This window comes from Podarcis vaucheri (genome assembly GCF_965113315.1).
Source record: "Podarcis vaucheri genome assembly, chromosome: Z".
Classification (NCBI taxonomy): Eukaryota; Metazoa; Chordata; class Lepidosauria; order Squamata; family Lacertidae; genus Podarcis; species Podarcis vaucheri.
Window position 1 is genome coordinate 20,431,046 of NC_138758.1, and position 21,305 is coordinate 20,452,350.

General features: G+C 44.0%; 1 protein-coding gene and 1 pseudogene across 13 annotated transcripts in view; one reads left to right on the forward strand and one right to left on the reverse strand.

The window, feature by feature from the left end:
• The window catches only part of LOC309523627 (putative G-protein coupled receptor 34), a 303,235-nt gene that overhangs the window by 262,357 nt on the left and 19,573 nt on the right, over positions 1-21,305 (forward strand). The window contains exon 1 of one of the 12 annotated variants that reach the window (XM_082207604.1): positions 19,222-19,307. The exons of the other annotated variants lie outside the window; for them this stretch is intronic. The gene's annotated coding sequence lies outside the window, so the exon portion shown is untranslated. Of the gene's footprint in view, positions 1-19,221; positions 19,308-21,305 lie in introns of those variants that run through there. 12 annotated transcript variants of the gene reach the window in all.
• On the reverse strand, positions 16,796-20,224 carry LOC309523626 (RNA binding protein fox-1 homolog 2 pseudogene; annotated as a pseudogene). The gene has a single exon. The product of its transcript is annotated as an RNA binding protein fox-1 homolog 2 pseudogene (transcript).

A 21,305-nucleotide genomic window follows, 5' to 3' on the forward strand; every position in this document is an offset into this window, starting at 1 on the left:
CTCTACCTCATCCACGACCAGCGGGCCATTTCCCTTGTTAGTCCCACTTCTCTGTGTAGTTATATCCCTCGATGTGACCGAGATGTGTCCTTTCACATCTGTCGCATGTCCCGCTCGGCTTCCTATGGCGTGTGTCTCTTGCAGCTGATGGTGGCTGTCATTTGTATCCCCATAACAGCAACCCAACGGAGGGTGTTGGCCCCCTCAATATTGGATGGATTGAACCCCCATGGCCAGGATTCAACCCAGATGGGAATGCATTTTATTATCTGTGTTTTCCAATAATTCTTTTTTTAATTTTTTAATATTCTTTTATTTTCAATGCAAAATCATAACAAAAATTACAAACATTAAATCCAAAATAATACTGTACAAACAAGAAAGAAAAACAAAACATACAAAAAAAGAAAAGAAAAACAAAGTAAAAAACAAGACAAAAAAGCATACATCTACAAATATAACCATAGCATCATTTTTTATTTTTTTTTCAAGCAGCACACCCAAAGCACACACACAGACACGCAAGCTTCAGTGCTTCTTAAAAACAACAGGAGAAAAGGGTGTGTGGGATATTGGCAATTTCTCAAATCATTCACTCCATCCCCACCACAATGCATGGGTTTTTTAAGACCTGGAGAAGGGAACACGTTGTCAAATAAATACATTGCATAATCCACCATTTGCACAAGTCGTATGGGAGGGTTTGCCAGCTGTTTTGGCAAATTTTCGGCTGCTGAGCGGGTGGCCAGACCCTCTGGCCATGTCTCTCCCATGCCTGACAAGACAGGAAAAAAAGTGCATGCACACCCAACTCTTCCGTTCCCAACGGATCTTGAGAAAAGACCTAGGTGGATTATCCAAGCCTCGAAAAAGCCCCATAGAGACGAGAAAGGAATTTTGAAAGATTGGCACTCTCCCCAACTTCCACCTTCAGCACCCTGTGCTTTTCAAGGGAGAAAAACGACAGCCATGGGGCTTTGTGTGGGTCTCAGAGGGGGAAGATATCTCAGTTGAAGAACTTCCCAAGTTTTCTCAGAAGCAGCCTGAGGTCGCATAACCCTACTTTTAAAAACACCGGCCAGTTCAATGTTACTAGTGCAATCATAGCCACAGCTATGCAGGAGGAGAAATCCTATTTAATTCAATGGGGTTTGCTCCCGGGTAATAAGAGGCTTTAGGAATGCAACCTCAGGTTTTGGGGTTGTTGCTTTTTTGTTTAGAAAGAAAATGCAATGAAGGCATTTGTGCTCGCTGTTTCTCGTAATAAACATAAGATGGATGGATTAGGACTTTGGACGCAGTCAGCCTCCTGTCGGCGCATGGAAATCGCCAGGTGGGTGCGGATTTCTCGGCCGTAAAGGAAAAAATACGTCGCGCCTCCAACCAAAACCAACATTTCCCCTCTTAAAGCCTGCACTGCGATTCTAATCCGCATTGCAAACAGACCAAACAAACCCTGAACACTCAACGGACACAGATTCCCGTTAATTTGCACGTTATTCTTTTTAACCAAAAATAAATAAATCTACTTGCTTTCATTTAAATTATATTTCTTGCTTAATTACAAAGGGAGGAGGGAAGGGAGATCATAAATATATAATCTCCCCAGATAACAGGAATTTGAGGGGGGCAAGGGAATTACAGTTCCCTTATTAGTCCCCGAGAACTCAGGAAATTTTAAGATGGGGGTCAGGAGGAAGATTATCCCAGCTGAGCAGGACGGAGCAGCCAGCTCTTTGCTGCTTTCCAAGCAGAGCACCCTTTCTGGCTGTTAGGATCCCCTCCTCTTTTTTGTGAATTAATCCCTGAATGCACTTCCCTAATGAGTGTGTCAGATGTAGCACTGCCTTTCACTTCTCTCCTCTTGCAGAGAGAATGAAAAATCCAGATAAATGTGCTTGGGATTCTTCAAGTCCAGAATCTGGCTCTTGTGGATCACTTGCTGGCTGATTCCAGTGGCTGCAAATGGTTTCATTGTACCTCCTGAAGGAGGCATTCCTGGCTGAGAGGAATGCAAATGCACCCTCAGCAAATGTGGAGTGGTTGAAGTAACTGAAAAGTTCAGTGCTGGCAGGGTTTGAGTTGTGTGGCTGCAGGTATCCGATGGGGTGTTTGCGAGGGACTCAGTCTGCTTGGAGAAAAGGAATGAGAAAGTGGAAAAACTTGGAATGTGTCATAATGCAAAGTACTAATATTGCCGTAGCAAAACAAGCCAAGCTAAGAAGAATCACTCAGGATATTCAGGATTGAACCACACACCTTTGGTGGGACATCTTTTCAGGATAGAGCCCTACCACGACCAACATTTTTAAAATTGGCTTGGCACCCTGGTTTTTGGTATTTTAATACCAAATATAATAATACTGGTTTTTGGTATTTTGATGTTGCTTATATTAGTGTGTATTTTATATGCTAAAGTTAAACATTTGTATGGGGAAAAGGTATAGGGTTTTTTCCTCAGAGAGGGAAGGAGGAACAGATTAGCTAAGCATGGAAGAGGTAACCGTGTTGGACCAAGGGGTGGAGTTTATGGGCAATCTATCCGGAAGAGATTTGTATTTCGAGGAGTTAGTGGTCTGACATGGTTACCCTTCCTGCCTTCTCTTCCTTCTCCCTCTCGATCTCCTGAGCCGTGTATCAGGAGATTTTTAATGCTGGATGTTTCTAGATATGCTGTAAGTCCCCAAAGTCCCTTGGGAAAGCCATCCAAATGGGTGGGGTATAAAGATGATGATGTTTGCGGAAATCTTCTGCCCTGTGGTTGGCAGCATAGTCTATGGACCTCAGGGATGTCAGCGAGCCCGTAGAGCTTGCCCAAGAGCCCTTGGAAGACTGTAAAGAAAGCAACTGAGCGCTAGATGAAGTTGAAGTGGCCTTCCTAGAAATGGGAGATACTTCTTTAGAGAGCAGCCTCTGACTGTAAAACTTCCTTAAGGGCCCATGACTTGTGGGGTTGAGGTTTGCACTTCACCCTGGGGTTGTAGTTTGAGGGGTCAAGAGGTGAGGAATTTCAGTCTGGTCCTTCCACAGGTTGGGGAGAAGGAGGTGGGAGGCTGTCCCCAATCTGAGAACAGGACAGCGCTTCCTTCTCTTCCCTCCTTCTTCACCGCCCCCTTATAACATGGAGTGAATCTTATGTCTTCCCTCCACAGCCTTTCCCAGTCATTTTGATATTTCTCCAGGAAACCCCATTGTTCTTGTCTTTTATTCAGTTGGAAGTATTGGAGCCAGTCTGTCAAATATTTATGGATTTCAATGTCTCAATTTATTAATTTGCCCTCTAATAACATTTTATATGTTGCCCAATTTCCCTTCATGTTTTCCTTCTTAAGAGCGAAGGCTTTGATCGGCAAAATGCACCAAGGGGTTTTAGCTTCCAGTACTTATTTTTGTGGGAATGTTCAGGGATGCAAGAGAGGATATATTGTCTGATTATTTCCTTTTCCAACTTGTGTTAACAAGTTCCCCAATTTAGCAGAGTAACATTTCCCCTTTTTAAGACTTGCAGCGGATGCGTTTGCTCAGGCTCACTAAAGCCTCTATAATAACTGTTCTGGTATTTCCCCCTTTTTCCTTCATAAAAGATAAGACACGACACAGTCTTCTATAAAAGTATAATAGGTTTACTCTTACATTCTGTTTACAATCGGATCCCAGAGGGCAGACTTAGAAACTATTCCATAAGAAGACAGTCCTTTTGTCTTGGCTGGAAGTCAAGAGGGCATCTTTGGCTAAGAAGATGTTGCTTCCTCGATGAGTGTGGAGAAAGAGAGAGAGATGGGTGCCCTGCCCTGTGCTTATGTCTTTACCATAGTTTTTCATCTATTCCTTCACTCCATCCCTCTCTCTAATTATTCTCTGATTTGAGTGGCCTCTAATAATTCCATATACAAAAGTATTCACACATCATGCAACACAATTCACAACTTTATAACCAGTTGTGCTTGTTGTTCCATTCAAGCAACTCAATTATTGTCTTTCTTTCCATCACTGGTTCTCTAGATCAAGATAGTTGTTTCCTGGTCCTAAATATTTTACATTGAACTGTTTCCTTAATTGTTCTGCAAACTCCTTTTCCCCAAGAATTCTTGTAGCTGCCCCATTGCTATCGCCTCCACCAGTTTGTCCCAAATGGGGGGGGCGGTATTAACATTCCGATTTCTCCTCCATTTTGCCTCACTAGCCAGTCCCATTTCCTTGGCACTATGTGGTCAAATTCCTCGATGTGAGCTAAATGTATTCATCCATATCTGCTATACATCCCACTCGGCTACTTGTGCCCTGCACCAAATTTATTGTTTTGTCCCATAGGCTGGCTTAAGATGTGATGATAAAACAAAAGATTTTGCTCTAATTGCCAATCATTCTGGTTCCTTCTGCTTGGTTAAAAATTGTTTATTTGTTTGGAAACCTGTTATTAGGTCCTGCAGTATGCAAAAAGATAAAATCAAATGTTTCCACTTCGCTCTCATCCATCTTTGCCTCACCTGCCAGGTGTGGCCATTCATATTTGTTGCATGTCCCTTGCTGCTAACAGGGCCCTGGGCTTCCTGCGGCTGCTGGTGACATTCATTTGCGGCCCCATAGCAAGAGCCCGGCAGTGGGGGATGCCGGGCCCCCCAATATTGGGGGAACTGAGCACCCTGTCTAGAAATACAGAGGAGGCTAAAGCCCTGGGTGGCCAGGAGGTCTGCTCAGTGTGCCCTGCCTTGTACCTGCAGTCCGTGATTCTGACCAACTGAGGCAACAAGTCCTCAGCAGAGATTTAGCTCTTCTGGGATCAGGAGATTCTGCAAATAGCAAGGGGCTATTAATGGTTTTGCGCCATAGGCTGTATTTAGATGTGGTGATTATTGTTTTGGTTTTCCTTATTATTCTGTTAGGGCTTCTGTCCCCCCTCCTCCCAATGTTTCTTTCACACTACGTTACTTCTTGTGCCATGGAACTGTGTTTTGCAAAGGAAATGGGGCTGCTGCAGTTGGAAAGATGCCTTACTTGGTCATATGGCACAAATGGTTGGAGCCCCATGGTATTAAAGTTTAAGACATGCTTGCAAGGAGCACTCTGAATGTTCTGCCATTTGGGTGCAATCAAACTGCAGAATCTGAACTACACACGGGCTAATAGCCCGGTATGCACCATTGAATTTTTCTTTAAAAATCTGTGGGCCTGGTGTGACACAGTATCAAATTTCACTGGACAACATTGCTTTCACACATGCATGCTTCCCTCCCCCACTTAAAATGGAAGCAAATAAGTCAAGATAAGGGGAGGAGGGGAGGTTATCTCTGCTGCTGCTTTCCTAACAAATATTCTAAATTGCTAAGGGTTCATTTTGGCACAGGAAGATGTGCTGTTCTCTTCTTCACTCCAGTTCATCATGGTGAAGGCGATCTTGGGGTCCCTACCTGGCCCCGATGACAAAGGTGGTTCCAATAGATTGCGAACCACCTGAAAGAGTCTCCTGCTGCTGTTTTCTGCAGATGCAATAGAGGCGCTGAAGAAAGTTCTCTTCGCCGTCACCACTTGGTAGGCTCAATGTTGAGCTCTAACCCATGTCCAGTCCGATTCAGAGTGAGTTTTCCGCCACCGGCGCTCTAGCCATCTCAGCAATTGTTTCATCACCCTCAGCTCCAGGTAAAACCACGGGGCTGTCCGGGCTCCATGCAATCAGAGAGGACGCTTTGGAACCAGACAGTCAATAGCCCTGGTTAATTCCGTATTCCAACTAGGGAATCAGCTGAAAGGCCATCAACATGGGATAAAACATCCCCTACCACACTCTGGAAACCATTTGGATCCATTAAGTGGCAGGAGCGGACCATCTGAATCGGTCCCACCTCCCTGCAGAGGGGAAGGGTCATGGAGAAGTCCAGTTGCACCCGGAAGTGATCTGACCATGGCACTTCTTTTGTTTCACTTTTACTTAATGTCAGATCACCAACATCCATAGAGGTCAACACCAGGTCTAAGGCATGTCCGCGGCTATGATCTGGGCCAAACTTATTCAGAGACAGCCGCATGGAGGCCATGCTTTCCACGAAGTCCCGAGCAGCCCCTTGTAAGGTCGTGTCGGCATGGATGTTACAAACTCTTCCATGGCTGCAGTTTAGGATTCAAAATAACATCAACCATCGTGCTCTGAACCTCTCCCCAGCTTGCCACCTTTACCAGACGTCAACTTCTTCCCCCAGGTCACCAATTGTAAAGACTCTCCTTTCAAACTCTGCTTTGTTTTCTGAACCAACTCAGAACTGCAGAAAGGGCCCCACGCAACAGTTCTAACACACCACACACAGATTAAATTCTAACATTTACTGGATACCATTCCCAACAGAATGAAAATTCAAATGTTTTTCTTTTTCTTGGTTTTTTTGGATGAGAAAAATATCTTTATTTTCAAGTCCCACTGAATGAAGAACTGTCCCAGGAATGGCTTCTCCCACCCTCTACTGGATGGTCCCTGAGAGGCGGACCAAGGCAATGCAAGCCACCACACTCACAACACTCAACACGGTGAATGAGAGCAGCAGGAAGAAGCTCTTTAAATTCTTTTTTGTTCTTTTTTCTGAAAGTGCACAAGGTTCTTGTCTTAATTACAAAAAATCGAATTACAATATAATGCAGAGACTTTTTATACACAGAATATTAGAATGGTTTCCTACCAGAAGGTAAAGAAAAAGTGTTCTTTTTTACTTTCTTTATTAATAAACCACTTATTCGTTTTAAAGCTATTGTTATACAAAGTTGCAGGACATACACAATTTTCCTTCGATAGGATTTGCTCTTTCCCCCGCCCCCCATTTCTTATCTTTTCTTTGAAGTGCAAATACTAGATTTCTCTCTCCACCTTTTAAGACAAGTTAAATGTGACCCTGCAAATTTAAATTACTTCTTTATATCTCCAGCATAGTATAATCTCAGTCCAGGAATTAACAATCCTGACACAGCAAAACTCACAGTATCAGCAGCACACATTGTCTTACTTCCAACCTTGTTGTCAGCGTGTGTTCTGGGTTTGGGTTTGTGTGTGTTGGGTGTGAGTGTGCTGTCCTTCTACGGACATTGCAGCCTGCAACTTCCTCCCTTTATTTGCACCGCCAGTGGACACCAATCAATCCTAGAGTGCCACTCCTAGGCACTAAAGAAAATTCTGGAACCCTTTTTAAAGCCTCCAGGAACTTTTATCTGTTTCTTAAAGAATGTATTCCTAACACCCCCTATCATTTGAACAGAAACAATACAGTATTATAAACATATTCAAAAGTATTCACACATCATACAACACAATTCCCAAATTTATAGCCATTTGTGCATGTTGTTGCTTTCAATGATTGTCTTTCTTTCACTTAACAAAAATCTTCCATCACTGAATCTCTTGACCAAGATAGTTTTTTGCTGGTCCTAAATATTTTACTTTGAACTGTTTCCTTGGTTGTTTTGCAAACTCCTTTTCCGCAAGAATTCTTGTAGCTGCCCCATCGCTATCGCCTCCACCAGTTTGTCCCAAATGGGGGCGGGTATTAAAATTCCAATCCACCCCCCCCCCATTTTGCCGCGCTAGCCAGTCCCATTTCCTTGGCTCTTTGCGGTCAAATTCCTCAATGTAACCTAGAAGTGTTCATCCACATCTGCCATACGTTCCACTTGGCTATCTGTGCTCTACACCAAATTTATTGTTTTGTCTCACAGGCTGGCTTAAGATGTGATGATAAAACTAAAGATTTTGCTCTAGTTGCCAATCATTCTTGTTCCTCCCTCCTAGTTAAAAGTTGTTTATTTGTTTGGAAGCCTGTTATGATGCCCTGCAGTATGCAAATAGATAAAATCAAATGTTTTCCCTTTTTACATACAGAATATTAGAATGGTTTCCTAACAGAAGGTAAAGAAATTTTTTTTGCTTTCTTTATTAATAAACCACTTATTCATTTTTAAGCTATTGTTATACAAAGTTGCAGGATATTCACAATTTTCCCTCGATAGGGTTTGCTCTTTCCCCCGCCCCCCTTTTCTTTTCTTTTCTTTTTTTGCTAAGTTCAAATACTAGATTTCTCTCTCCACCTTTTAAGGGAAGTTAAATGTGACACTGCAAATTTAAATTCATTCTTTATATTTCCAGCACAGTATAATCTCAGCACTCTGAAAGTTCTGCCATTTGGGTGCAATCAAACTGCAGAATCTGAACTACACACGGACTGATAGCCCGCTATGCACCATTGAATTTTTCTTCAAAAATCTGTCGGCCTGGAATGACACAATATCAAATTTCATTGGACAACATTGCTTTTCACACATGCACGCTTCTCTTCCCCCCTTATAATGGAAGCAAATAAGTCAAGATAAGGGGAGGATATCTCTACTGCTGCTTTCCTAACAAATATTCTAAATTGCTAAGGGTTCATTTTGGCACAAGGAAGATGTGCTCTTCTTTTCTTCACTCCAGTTCACCATGGTGAGAAGTGTCATTGATAACTTCTCCATCTCTAGTTTCAACAGTCTTGATAAGAAGTGTTCTCTTGGAGTGCGTGTCTATTTGGATAGACTCAAGGTTTGTTTCTCTCAGGTTCAGGGATGCAAAAGTCGGAATGGGCATTGTGATTCTGCTCTCTTCTCCCTCCAGCAGTTTCCTGTAAGTGGCAATCGCAATATCAAGAGCCATCTTTACATTCAGAAGGTCTTGGTACTTGTGCAGATGGCGAGCCATTTCTTCCTTCATGTTTTGGATCACTTCCAATCAGACTTTATCTGCAAAAAACTTTTCAAAAGCATTGCAGGAGATCTTGGGGCCCCTACGTGGCCCCGATAACGAAGGTGTTTCCGATAGGTTAGTGGCAGAGTTTCCTCTCCTCTTTTGAGCAAAGTTCGGATGCCCGTTCTGCAGCTTTAAAAGAGAGTAGGGAAGTCTCGGCTGCGGGAGGATCTTGCCCCTTCTTCACCTCTTCCTCTAACGCGACCTGCAGGTCATAGATATAGTCGCAGCACTTCATTTCACAGCTCATTAAATAAGCACGGTGTTTTTTTCTTCCTTCTTCCCCCACCCTCGAAGGCAGCCTATAAGAAGACCACCAGAAACAATCCTCTATTAATCCTGCTCTGCTGGCTTCTTTCTTCTCAATGAAGGACATGGAAGTCTCAGCTCCCGCGGAAAGGGGAGACGAGGCGGCAAACCGCTGAGCGGGCGCGGCAGCAGTGCAGCCCGCTAAGCTGTTGCGCACGGGGCTCCCTCCACGCGCTGAATGAAACTCTGCCATGACCGAGCTGCTGCTTCTGCGGGTGTCCCCTTCCTCCCTCACCGCTCCATGTGCGTCTCTCCCATAGCTGCGCGCTCGGTGGAAGAGGACGACCATCCCAGATAGAAGGAGTGTACCCTTCTTCGGTCAAGGGTATACGATAGCTGCGCACCCCTGCTAGAACCTCCAAACAAGCTCAAGGTACAACTACCTTAAATAAACCAATACTTCAAGATATGAAAGAAACCCACTGTTTCTGTATACAATGCTAATGTTACCATGAAAAAAACCTTTTTATTTATGTTTTGTTTATTGGTTTAGAAACATTGTATGAAGCCCTGCAGCATGCAAATGATCTACAGATGGATGCATTGAATGTTTCCCATTCCTCTCCCTCATCCACGACCAGCGGGCCATTTCCCTTGCCAGTCCCACTTCTCTGTGAAGTTCTATATCTTGATGAGACCGAGATGTGTCCTTCCACATCTGTCACATGGCCCGCTCGGCTCCCTATGGTGTGTGTCTCTTGCAGCTGATGGTGGCTGTCATTTGCATCCCCATGACAGTAACCCAAAGGGGGAGATGGCCCCCCTTAATATTGGATGGATTGAACCTCCATGGCCAGGATTCAACCCAGATGGGAATGCATTTTATTATCTGTGTTTTCCAATAATTCTTTTTTTATATATAAAAAAAGAAACATTATTTTATTTTCAATGCAAAATCATTGTATAAACTAGCATTTTTAAGATCAAAAGCTTTAAAAAAAGTATTGAAAGTACCCTTATAAAAAGAGTACTAACAGAATTTAAATAAACCCATTTCAGCATTTCAGTTGATTAGGTTAATATTTCTATACTGTAGCTAAACCTACTAAATAACTTATACCATGAGATGAATACATAATTTTACAGTTTCACATTTAAAATTGTTTTCTTTAGAGTGCAGCATAGTACAACTTTCAAAATAAATATATCTTTAAATAGCATTACAATTAAGGCACAATATAACCCCTAGGTCACCAATTGTAAAGACTGTCCTTTCAAACTTTGCTTGGTTTTCTGAACTAACTCTGAACTGCAGGAAGGGCCCCACCCAACAGTTATCTGGTCCAGAATCCCATTCTCCTTGACTTTTCTTAATGGCTCATTCCTTCCTTCTTTTCTTCCTTCCACCATGTAGTTCTTTTATTATTAACATTTTAAAGTTTTTCAGTTGCACAGAATAAAGTTGTACAAAATAAAGTTGAAACATAATGGTGTGGGAGCCATGGCTCGTCTCCCAGGCACTTTCTCAACATGGGGAAGCTGGCCTGGCTTGTATTTTAATGCTTGCTAAACCTACTGTCTGGCATCCAGTTTTAACACACCACACACAGATTAAATTCTAACATTTGCTGGATCCAGAAATTTAGGATGTCTGGCACCCACAAACTAATAACTCTGCGGAGAAAATGCTAGGTGCCACCTCCTCTCAGGGTGAGGGTGACAGAGCTGGGAGCGGTGAGGATCGTCCTCAGGACTCAACACTTCAGACCAACTCCCCACCAAGCATGGGAAAAGGGCTGGACCTTCTCCCCAGAGACTGAGGCTTGTTGGAAATTGAAGATCAAACCATTAGTGTGGGCATCATGGAATTCCACATGACCCTCATCATAGTCTAGGGACCCCTGGATCTTCCTGGGCTCATAAGTCAAGCTCAAAGGGGTCCGCTCAGGGTGGGTTGAAGCCCAGAAGGGATCAGATGAGGCTGACTCATCCTTTGCCTTCCCAGTGGCCCAGATCCCCTCAGAAGGAGGCATGCTGACAACGCTTTTGCACCTGACACTCTTTTGCAACCCCTATGGCCCAGGTGGCCCATTCCCTTTCCTCCTTCTCCTCTTCCACCACCACCTCCCACCAATATCACCCTGAGGTGAATTTTGCATGGCCCAGCATGTAGAGCATGCTGTCGAATCTCCCAGGGTTGTCCAGCGTATCCTGCCTTTCTTCTTCTTCTCAAACTCTTCAGGTTATCACAAGAAAAGGGTGTTCTGTTCCTGGCTCCAGAATGACATTCACTTTGTTCAGTGCCTGCATTGGCAGCCCTTTGCATTTCTGCATGGTATCCTTCAGAAATGAATTTTTCTGAGTGTAAATTATAATCAACAACAAATTTGTTGTCTGAGTATTTTCAGTTGATTAGGATGAATCTGATGCGCTGAATCCAAAAATCTCATTGTTTTTTCTCAGTCAGGTCAAGTTTTTGAGCTATGGCCACATGTCTTTTTTTACATTTTTGTTCACATGTACGCTTGTGTGGAGCAGTTTAGAAGAAGCTGGTGGGGGTAAAATGCCATGTCGAATAATTGTTTTGATTGGAAATGATTATTTTAATGACAAGTAGTATTCAGGTCCGATAGTTCTGTGTGATTATGTCGAAAAGGGATCAGTTTGAAGTCATAAAACCTCGAAATCTTTCATAAATTGGTGCGGCAAAGCATAAAGTTGGGGGATCAAAACTAAGTTAATGGGGCAGCCGCCCCACGAAGTATCCTGATCTTCAATCAGCACGTCGTACTGTAGCTCATTGTGATGAAATTCCAGTGCCTATCTTCGGAGAACTTCCTGACATTAGTGACGAAGATGCCTCCAGTGTTGAAGGACATGAAGAAGAAGTGGTTCTTGAAAATGATGCTCCACATCCATTTTCCCAAAAGGAGTTGAATGATCTAGTTCGCGACCTCAGCTTATTAAAGGACTCTGCCAAACTGTTGGAATCCGGATTGAAGGGGAGAAACCTCCTCTCTGACAGTGCTCGCATCAGCTTCTTCCGCAACAGGCATCAAGAGTACTTCCGTTTTTTCTCGGAAGAGAAGGACTTGGTGTACTGTGCAGATATTGCGCAGCTTCTGCTCAAGCTTGGAGTGCCACAGTACGAACCCAAAGATTGGAGACTGTTCATTGACAGCAGCAAGCGATCACTGAAATGTGTTCTGCTACACAACGGCAACCAGTTTGCCTCTATACCCCTGGCTCACTCGAGTACACAGAAGGAGAACTATGAACTATGTGTTGACCTGAAGATAGTGAACTTTTTGTTGGGACAACAGTCTGGCTTCACCAAGTACCCATGTTTTCTGTGCATGTGGGATAGTAGGGACCGTGCTCAGCATTACACGAAGGAGGACTGGCCTGCGCGGGAGGAATTGGTGCCTTCCAAAGAAAGGAATGTCATCAATGACCCTCTGGTGGACAGAGACAGAATACTCTTCCCACCGCTGCACATCAAGCTCGGCTTAATCAAGCAGTTCACAAAGGTTCTGGACAACGATGGTGACTGCTTCACTTACTTGTGCCAGGCTTTTCCAGGACTGACCATGGAGAAGTTGAAAGCTGGCATCTTTGACGGTCCTCAGATCCGTCAGCTCATCAGAGATTCAGAGTTCAGAAACTCAATGAACGAAGTGGAACTGGAAGCGTGGAAGGCATTTGTTCTGGTAGTGAAGAACTTTCTTGGCAACAATAAGGCCAGAAACTACGCAGAACTTGTCAACAACATGCTGACTGCTTTCAGAAACCTGGGCTGCAACATGAGCGTCAAGATGCACTACCTATTTTCACATATGGACCGGTTTCCTGAGAAACTGGGTTCAATGAGTGACGAGCAGGGGGAGAGATTCCATCAGGACATGAAAGAGATGGAGACCAGGTATCAGGGTCGCTAGGATGCAGTCATGATGGCTGACTACTGTTGGACTCTGAAAAGAAACCTCCCTGCCACTGAGCATTCCAGGAGTTCCAAGAAATGGAAGTTCAAGCCCTGAAGTTTGAAAAATGGTGAAGCAACATGCAATTTACATGTACTTACCTTTATCAATGCCCACCATTCAGTTTACAGTAAACCTGACCTGATGGAGAGAAACAGATGCCATGTCCTGATTCAGCAGTGCAAAAATACCCTAAATCAGTTGTAGAAATCTAGACAACATTCAAAAAGTAAAAAATTGTTGCCCAGTGTAATAATTGGAGCAGTAGGGTAGGTAGATTCGAGAGGCTCTGCCCATGTGGCCTTAATTACCGATTTTTTTTTGACAGGGGGAAAAAATAGGAATTACAGGATTGGAATTGCCCTAAAAAGATGTTAGATTGTTTTTGTATGCTGCTACAGCGACAAGATTGCTATTAGCTAAAAATTGGAAATCTCAAGAAATACCAACAGAAGAAGAATGGCAGATGAAGATGTTGGACTTTTTGGAGCTGGCAGACCCGAATGGAAGAATCCATGACCAGAAGAAAGAGGAGCATCAGGAAGACTTGAAGAAATTCAAAGAATATTTAACCAAATATTGTAATATAAGATGTTAGAAGTTACTGGAAAGTACCAAACAGGCCTAGGACTAGAATAAGAATAAGAATGAATTGTCAAATATCATGGGCTAGATTATTAAGAAAAGAGAATAGTAAATTGAAGGAGTTAATTTTATGAGAAATATGATTTTGGAGAGCTGTTACAAAGTGACTCAATGAAATTCAGTTAGGGGGGGATTTGAGAAAGTCAGTTAACAATGAAAGTTAAATTGGGTTTTAGAAGTAATAAGTCTATTATTTTTGTGTGTTTTTTCTTTAGTATTGTAATGTATATTTTGTGTGTGTGTGTTATATGTTACATTTGTGATAAATGTTGAAAATTAATTTTAAAAAATTGGGGGAAAAGAAGAACTTAACCCATCAGGTGGGGAGAGCCGGTTGCGAGGGACATGGGGAACCCTTGCACCTTTTCTGCAGGGCTTGTGCGGTCCCCATCTGTATTGTTTGCAAGAGGTCGAAAGAGCACAGCGAACATGAACTGATTAATCTGGACCAGGCTTCACAGTGGTTGAAGCAAATAGTCCAGTTTCTGGTGCAAGAGAGACGAGTGATTATGGCATTGAAACTGGCTGAAGAAGAAAGAGCCAGGCATATCCGGCGGAGCTAGAGGAGGAGGAGAACAAGATCATGGACGCTTTTGAGCAGATGCGCAACTTCCTGGAGGAGCTGCAGCGCTTTTGGCTGACCGAACTGGAGGCTCTGGAGAAGGAGATGAAGAAGAAAAAGGAAATAAATATCATCAAGCTCTCGGAGGATATCGCTGGTCTTAGTGTGAGAAGCACAGAAATGGAGAAGTAGTGCCACCTGCCCGCTATTGAGTTCCTGAAGGGCATCGGGACTATGGTGACCAGGTTTCAGGAGTTGAAAAGAAGGTGGACACTGCTGGGAATCTCTCCAGGCATGGAAGAGAGACTCATTGGTGGAGACTTCAATGCCCGAATGGGAACAGATGATAACTGTCTATACACTCAGTACAAGCAGTTCCTGGACCATGATAGCCAGACAGATATAGGCGTTACACGCCTCTCTAACGATTGCAGATGCAACTTTTTAGGGCTCTGCTTAGCCCTGGTCTCAAAATGGAGGGAACTGTTGATATTAAACAACATTTTTCCAAGGCAGGTGGAAGCGTTATAGATTATATTCTAATTTCAAGATTCGCGTATGGCTTTGTCATGAAGTTCCAAGTGGGCCATAAAACTGAGAGTGACCATCTCCCTCTAACTTTAGTGTTTGAAGGCCCGCCTTTTGAAAAACCAATTGCCAACCCACAATATACTCCCACGATGAATTTGGGTATACCGGCTCCCAAAAGAATTAAATGGTCCCCTGTGCTGAATGCAGACTTAATCCTCCTCCTTCAATCAGTGGAGCTAAAGAATATACATTCTGTTATTGTTTCGACTAATTCCACAGCTGTGGTCCTAGAGCTTTTTAAGATACTTATAGAAAAGCTGAAAACACAATTATCATCTGCGATACAGAATACAGCCACAAAGGGAGCAAGGGATCTAGCAAGCTGGTTCAATGCAGAGTGCAGACAAACAAGGAAGCATTTGAGAACTATTTATCACAAATATAGGAATACTGGGGCACTCCCTTTATTTATTGCATATATCTCCATAAGACGGAACTACAAACAACTATTAAAGAAAACAAAAACAAAAAGCCAAGCGAATTGCATGGCAAAGCCTGGTCACGGCTTCGCACGAGAAAGACCCAACTTGCTTTTGGTGTACCTTCAAGTCTCAGTCAGTTTTATTGCACATAGGCAAAGGCTGGCGCAATGTACACAGAATGATTTGACAATTAAAAGAAAATATACTGAATTGGTAAAAAAAGACTTAAAACATTTATATTATTAAAACATTACGTACTCTAAACAAAGCTATAAAAGTACCCCAATGTACAAATAAAAACATTAAACAATAAAATTCATAAGCTAAAATCATCACATGGTCACTAATGTTAAAAACAGTATCAATTAATACAGTGAGCAATTTATACTCAGAGTTTGGTGACAAAGATAGAGCATAGCCTGAGGTAGATAGATGGGATCAAATAAATTCATCTCCTTTACAGTTAATGGCTACCTTGGCTATATAATTTGCTCTAATCTTCCTAGCAGCAGTTGCAAAAAGTGCTACCTGCCAGGTCACATACTTATCTGTGTCTGCAAGGAGATATAACATCATGTCAAGGGGGTTCTGGCCAGGGGACCCTGTCATTATAGGTACCAAAAATCTTTTTCTTGCATCATTATATAACGGACTGTGCAAGATATAATGCATAAGGTCCTCTACTTCAGAACATCCCCTAATGCAAACATGTTTGTTTTTTGGTATGCCTCTGTGTCTCCCATCTCTAATCAGAGCTTATTGTATTTAGTCGTAACTCTGTAAAAGCTTTTCGAAGCTGTGCAAAAGTAATTCATTAAAATAAGATATGTGTTCATTGACCTCTCTAAGTTTAAAATACAATGGGGCGCATGTAGATGTGCACATAGAGTTTAGATCGTTTTTAGTTGCCACTGCCCTTATGGTTCGTTTAAAAATATTTTTCTGTGAATATAAGGGGAGTTCTTTAATCTCAGTCACTGAGAGGTCATATTTGCTCATCAGTTGGGCAGCATGATGTACCCAGTTTTTAAGGGGTAAACCATTTGAGAGCTCAATCAGGCATTTTTTTTGGTAGCCTACTGTTGTCCATCTGTTGAACTCTAAACCAGTAACAGAGAATTCTTTTATCTATTTGGCTCTCTATGTTCAACATGCGAGTTTCCAACCTGACCATGGCAGATTGCATGTCTTTGGGTAAACCTAAAAGAACTCTTAAAAAATAATTCTGTGGGGGTTCCAGACCGGAGACCTTTGAGGTACCCCAAACCTCTGCACCATATAAAATCTGGGTCATTGTTTTTGCTTTATACACAGATAGAGCTGGGTTGACCAGATTTCCACCTTTACAGGCAGCGAATTTCAGAATAGCTTTTGCTGATTTAAAGGCTTGCAATTTAATATTGGATAGCTGTGTATTCCAAGAGGCCGTTTCTGAATAAGTCAATCCCAGATATTTAAACGTATTTACTTGGTTTATGATGTATTCATCCAGGTGCCAAACATGCTTTTTAGAATGCTTCCCAAATAAAATGACCTGCGTCTTATCATAGTTTATAGATAAAGCATTCTTCGTGCAATATGAACTCAATTTTGCAAGCAGCTGTCTCAGGCCCACCTGGGTTCTAGATACAAGTACTAGGTCATCAGCATTGCTTCTCGGCCTTTTGGCTAAGATCAAGTGTAGCTTTTGGTGTACCATATCTGGCCTACTGGACCAGGAGTGTAACGGACTCATTTGTACTGTTGAACTCCAAGAGTGGATCTGATACTTTCAATCATTGTATTATGACAAGGAAGCTCAGTTTAACAAGCCAAGCATTCAACCAGAGTGTTCACATCACTGGCCACCTGTAACCACAGTGGAGGTAGAGAATTTTATTGCATACCTAAAGAACAACAAGGCCCCTGGGCATAGATTATAGTTTACTACCAGCTGTTCTATCCTGCAGTATGGTGAGAATTCTCCTATCAACCTTTTTAGGCCTATTTTTGTTCAGGATAGGAGGACCGCATCATCAGCATATGAAATATATTTCTGCTTGTCCCCAGACGCTGAAGCTACACAAGGATTACTTTAAGTATAGTTTTGCAACAAAAAATATCGTTCCCACTGCCTCTGCTGCTTTTCTAGGTTCATTATCCAGGCCATATTCTTCTCTTCATGCATTTGTTTTGGTGGCATACTTGCAGCAAAGCTAAGTATCTTAGGGTGAAAAGAAGAAGGATCTTGGAAACTGAGTGACTGATTAGCTCAGAGTGGCACTGGTGCAAGCTCCCCCCCCCCCAAATCGTTCTTCTATAACTTCAGGGTGTGCACGACATGGCCATCAGATTCCTTGTTATTGGAGATGTAACTCTCCACCATGGCTTCAAGTTCTGCAGTTGTTGTCCCACATCTGCTGCTCCTCCAGAAAAGAAAAGAGGGGAAGGAGAGGAAGAGAGGAAGACCATAGCAAGTGAAAGAAACTAAGGACAGCCTTGGTAGTGGACGTTAATCACTAAAGGGGGGGGCTTATATATAGAAGCAGTAAGACCATAAATGTATTTCAAGTCTTGTCCCCCTAAAACCATTAACAGACGAAGTCTTTGGGCAGTTTTGAGGAGTCTTGTCTTGAAAACTCTAAAATTTTGACACTTCTAGAATCGTCCTGAGCCCATGTTTGTCAGGTGATGATAAAAAGGGAACATTTTGCGTTTCCAAACAGCATGCAGGTTCCAGCTGCAGCCAATCAGCACTGCCCTTTGCAGGCAGAGGGGGCTATTCCTTGTGTATCGCAGGCCTCAGGCACCAGACCCAGGTAAAATAAAACGTGTGCATGTTCCTGATTTAGTTTCATGATACTGGTTCCTAATGGTGCTCCTTAGCACTATTCATTTCTTTTTATGATTGGTAGGATAAGCTACGCATATACACACATGGAAATGCATTATGTTTACCACAGTTTTTAAAAAACCAAAACCAAAAATGCACAATCTTTGGAACAAAAGAATTAAAGGCAGAAATTTAAAGGAAAAATACATATTCAAAGAACATAGTGAGGTGTAAAAAAGTATTTCTCGTTTTTTTCCCTTTTGTTTTCCTCCTCTTCTTGCTATAGAGTTCCTCTACTAGTAAATCTTACAATAGCCAGGCCTCATGAACTGGGGGGGCGGGCGGTCCCACTTGCAGGGGGCTCATGTCACTTCAGTAAGGGGCGAATCGGCTGTAGCCACCTCGGTATAAACTTGCCACAGCGCCAACTCCATAGCTAGCGGCAGGGGCAAGGGTGTGGTAAGGGTCTGCTGGGTACACCCTGCCATAACCATCGCTGTAAGCCGCTGCAGCGGCTGCAGCAGCAGCGGCTGCCGTTGCGGTAGCAGGCTGTGCATATCTGTAGGCTGCATATCCACCATAGAGGTCAGCACTGTAAAATCCATCCTGGTAAACCACACCTGGGTAAGCTGGGATGGCTGTTGGAGGTACTGCTCTCACTGCGCCATACACTGTCCGCCCTCGGCTCCTCTGAATGCGGCTGCTGTGCTGGCTGCAGTTGGGTAAGGGAAGCCTGGAACTGCATATAATTCAGGGCCATACACTGCTCCAACCACAGGGCTCAGCTTCCAACCGTTTGCATACAGTGTGACCATCTTCTTATTAGTCATCACACGGGCGGTGGCATTATTAACCTCGATTTTACGGCCCTCTACCACAGTGCCGTGTAATTTCTCCCTAGCCCTGTCTGCATCAGCACTATTCTCGAAAGTTACGAACCCGAATCCCTTGGAGCCACGTTCATTGAAGATTATCTCTACATCAAGGATTTTGCCAAATTGCCCAAACATCTGCCTGAGATCAGGATCCCGAAAGCGGAAGGGAATGTTGGAGACATGCAGCCGCTTTGGAGTAGATTTGTTCTCAGTACTCTCGCTGCTTTGTGTCTGTGACGGCTGGCCATCCGTCTGTGCCCCTCCTTCTGTCTGCATAAGAGATCCATTCTGTGTAGTGGCTGTGTTCGTGTTCTGTTCTCCGTGCGCCTGTGTACTCCCGTAGATTGTCAGATTGTGCTCGCTGGTCTGGCCTGCATAGTCCTGAGTGTGGGGTACGCCATACTCTGGGGGGATCCCATTCTGTGGGGGAGGTGGGAATAGGATTGTTGTGAATGGCTGGACCATTGTGTCAGGAGTGGCTGTCGGCTCCTGGTTACCCTGAGTGACCATTTTCTTTTTCTCCATAAACCAAAACGGGGGGAGGGAGGTGTTGGAGAAAGGGGAAAGAAAGACCCTTCCACCAGGTGGGGCTGTGGCAGAACCCTTTGCCTATTTGCTTTGCGCCCTGTCTCCGAATGGCGACCCAGAGGGAGCGGGGGGGTTCCCCTTGATCCTGGTTTTCCTCCCTTTCTTCTCTCGTGTTTCTTCCTTTCTTTTCTCTTCCTCTCTGGCTGTCTCTTCCCCGCCCGCCCTCTCCGCAGCTCCCTCATCAGCATATAAGAGCACTGAGATTGGTTTTGTGGCCAATTTAGGAGCATGGAACTCCGGAGATGTTAGGTTTTTAACCATGTCATTGATATATAGGTTAAATGAAGCTGAGGCTAAAATGCAGCCTTGCTTAACCCCCTTGGTGGCTGGTACAGGGCCTATGAGTTGGCCATTTGTGGAGGATCTTATGTACAACACAGTATCTTTATATAGGCCATTAGTCAAAAATAATAATCTTTTATCTATATTGGATGTATTCAATTTGGCCCAGAGTCTTACTCGTGAAATTGAATCAAAGGCAGCCTTCAAATCAATGAAGGCTGCATATAAGACCCCACAGGTTTTCTTGGCGTATTTGTCAATAAGATGTGCTAAGACAAAACAGTGATCTATGGTAGATCTGCCTTGCCTAAATCCAGCTTTCTCCTCCACCAAGATAGCCTCAGCGTACATCCAACTGGTTAATTTGATATAGAGGTGTTTTGCATATAATTTGCTAGGTATAGGTGAAAGACTAATAGGTCTGTAACTTACCAGGTGTGCTGGTCCCAGGGGGCGGTTACTGTGGGGCGAGGTCCAGGACCTGGGTTGAGGGTCGGCAGACAGTCCTCCACGGGCGAAGTGGGGTCCAAAGCGAGGAGCCGGACAAGGACAGGAACTCTGGAGGAATAGGACTGGATGCTGGCCGAAACAGCTCTTCGACGACGTTGCTCCCGCAACCTGGGACCGGGCTGACTGGCCTTTATCTTCTGAGGCCAGGGGCGGTCCCAGCCCCCAGGAGACCCGCCTCTCCTGGCCTTAAGGCGAGCACTCCTCCTGGGAGAAACCAGTTCCCTCCACCTCTCTGCCCTGAGCCTCTGCAGCTCAGGAGAGGCTGGAGGGTAAATGGACCCAGGGGGAGACTCACCTTCCCCTGACAGGGCTGGGAGAGGCACACCTGTAGGCACTGTGTCCTCAACCACCTCCGGAGCCAGAGTGGATTCACCTGGTGCCTGCTCCTGAGGACCCGGCACAGGTGCAGGCACTTCAGAATCAAGGCCCTGCCCCAGTTCAGCTGGTCCTGGAGGCGGGGACTCCTGTGCAGGCTGGGATTCCTCCAGTTCAGCCTCTGAATCGAATTCCCAGGCCATCACACCGGGTCTGATGTGGGGCCCTTTTTATAAATTGGGATGATTATCGCCTCGGCCCACCCTTCAGGAAATTGACCTGTTGAATCAATGTGGTAGAGCATTGGCCTGGTCTTCAGAAAGCTCCAGGAGGCTTCTACAGGTAGTGCTGGAAGAGATTCCTGTCTGAAACCCTAGAGAGAAGCTGAAAAGTGAGTGCAAACAATCTGAGCAAGATGGTCCATGAGTAGGAAGCTTCACTGTTGAGCCCTAGACTTGGCCACTCTCTGCCCCCATCAAGCCCCAGGGTCCTCTAGGTGTGCCTTTCCTGTCCCCTGCTTTCCTGCCAGCAGTGCACAGTCCCCGTTTCTTTTTCTTCCATCCTATTTTGGTCCGGCTTTTTGGGACTGCTAAATGGTCTAAATCCAAAGACTAATTAATTGAGGATTGAAGTACTTCAGTTGCAGCACAGTGTTCATTTCACCAGATCCTCCTTACCACTAACTGACAAAGTTCCTGTTCCTGTTCCTTGTTGAGATAGCAATG